The sequence below is a fragment of the Bos grunniens genome, chromosome 23, assembly GCF_055505025.1.
Source record: "Bos grunniens cultivar Pamir isolate PY7600 chromosome 23, Bosgru_T2T1.0, whole genome shotgun sequence".
In the NCBI taxonomy this organism is placed as follows: Eukaryota; Metazoa; Chordata; class Mammalia; order Artiodactyla; family Bovidae; genus Bos; species Bos grunniens.
In genome coordinates, this window is record NC_141187.1 from 12,246,661 (window position 1) to 12,249,262 (window position 2,602).

The window sequence follows — 2,602 nt, forward strand, 5'->3', positions numbered from 1 at the left end:
TACCAGTGCCGGTATCCTTCACCAAAGATTTCTGATGTGACTGGTCTGGGATGGGGAGGCATGTGGATGTTTTAGGAGTTCCCCCATGAGTCCGACGTGCAGCCTGGGTTACCTGGATAAAGGAGAAAGCAAGCGAACTGCCAAGTGCCCATCATGAGAATAATAATATTAATGCATATCAAACATCTACTGAGGCAGGTACCGTTCTTATTGTTTTACTCTCAGGACTTATAATCCCCATTTTCCAGATGAGGACACTGACTCTTAGAGAGGGTTAGTCATTGCTCAAGGTCCCCCCAGCTGCTGGATGTAGGAACCAGGTTTTAACACAGTGCACTAAGGTGAAAGCTCCATCCATCAGATAGCAGAGCAGTAGGCTGAGCAGAGAAGGGGGAAAAGAGTGAAGAAAATCAGGGGAGACAGCAATAGGAGCTGGAGGGGAAGTCAGGGGAGCATCTCCCGCCCTCTAGAGGGTGGGTTAGGCTGCTTTTTCATAAGAGACCACCAGGGGGTGGCAGTGACCAGCAGCCCGCATCCAGGGGCCCCAGCCTGGGCCCTGACACGTGAAGCAGACAAGTCACAGATCTTTGCCCAGCGATTTGCTCCTGCCTCCCTCCGCAGTCTGAGGCCCCCTCCCTTCTGTAGGGTATTTTTAAATTTTCTTGGTTGAGTCACACGGCACGTGGGATCTTAGTTCCCCAACCAGGACTCAAACTCACAGCCCCTGTTGTGGAAGAATGGAATCTTAACTCCTGGACTACCAGGGAAGCCCCTTTAGGGTATTTTTTAAAGCCCAAGAAAACCTACTTGGCACCATCTCTCTGGGGACCAGCCTGGCCTGGCCGTAAGTTTATTCCTTCATTCAACAAGGATTTGTTGAACATCTTTTTGAGCCAAACGCAGTTCCTATACCAGGGGTACAGCAATGAAGGAGACAAAATCTCTGCCTTCATGGAGTTTATGTTCTTATTCAACAAAGTAAGTACATATTAATAAAATGTAGAACATATTAGATGTAACGAGTGACAAACCATCCAGACTTGCCTAGTTTTAAAACTGAAAACCTTAAGTCTCAGGAAACCCCTTGTCATTCTGGTAGGAGAACAAAAGGAGTAAGAAAGGGAGCAGGGCAGACTGGGAAGTGTGTGCGTCCGTGTTTAAAGGAAAATCAAGGAGGGCTTCACTGAGAAGTCAGTGTCTGAAAAACAAGCTCAAGGAAAGAAGAAAGGGAGAGCAGCACACAGGTAGCAGCGGGGAGTGCATTCCAGGCAGAGGGAACAGCAAGTGCAACGGTCCTGCGGTGGGAGCCTGCCTGGCGCGTGCAAAGAACAGTGAAGAGGTCAGTGTGGCCGGAGCAGAGTGGGCAGGAAGGAGATCAGGGCAGAAGACCACTAAACTGAGGGTGGGGTCAGGGAGCAGGGCTGAATGAGATGAGGAGTCTTGAGGGGAATCTGATTTGTTTTAACAGACTCTGTCCTGCTGCTTTTGCTGAAACAGACTGAAAGGGATGAAGGCAGAAGCAGCTGAGAGGCAGTCACAGCTGTATCAGTGAGGGGGAGGTGGCTTATATTAGGGTTGGAGCAGTGAAAGTGGTGAGAAGGGATCGAATTCTGGGTTCATTTTGAAGGTAGAGTGGAAACCCCCCTACACAGTGACTACGGTGGGAGAGAGAGGGAACCAGAGGTGCCTCTATGGCCTCTGACCTGAGAACAGGGGGCTGGGGTGGAGTGGCCACTAGCTGAGATGAGGTGGCCTCGGGAGGGGCAGGTTGGGACGTGCACGAGTTACAGCTGAGGTGACCGCTCACAGCCTCGGCCAGCGGTCAGGTATCTGAGCCCAGGCACTGGGTCTGAGCTGGGAGTATAACATGAGAGCGGTCCATCCACAGATGGGATTTAAAGAGTGTGTGAAACAGAAGGAAGGGGTCCACGGACTGAGCCCCAGGTGTTAGCACCGTGATGTCCTGACTGCTGCTGCTAAGTCGCTTCAGTTGTGTCTGACTCTGTGCGACCCCATAGACGGAAGGCCACCAGGCTCCCCCGTGCTTGGGAATCTCCAGGCAAAAACACTGGAATGGGTTGCCATTTCGTTCTCCAATGCATGAAAGTGAAAAGTGAAAGGGAAGTCACTCAGTCGTGTCCGACTCTTAGCGACCCCATGGACTACAGCCTACCAGGCTCCTCCGTCCATGGGATTTTCCAGGCAAGAGTACTGGAGTGGGGTGCCATTGACTGCACACACCTTTTACCTGCAGTGACAATTCTGAGAATTTACTCCAAGGAGGCAGATCAGTGAGACAAGACTCATGCATGTTGTGTATGGTGGTCCCCCAAACGGGAAACTATGTAAATATCCACCCAAAGGAGACTCAGCAAATAAACTCATGCCCATGGAGAGGGAACTCCTGGCAAAGTGCTGTGTCCACACAGTGGAGAACCGTGAGGCTCTGCAGTGAGAAGCTTCCATCTTAACAAGCTCACCTGGGAAGATGCCCGCGAGGTGTTAAGTGGACAATAGCTACAGAAGGCTCTAACATTTTAAAACACTCACTGTATGTCAGGCACTGAGTTAAGGCCTTGGTGGAGATTATTGCTCTTAATTC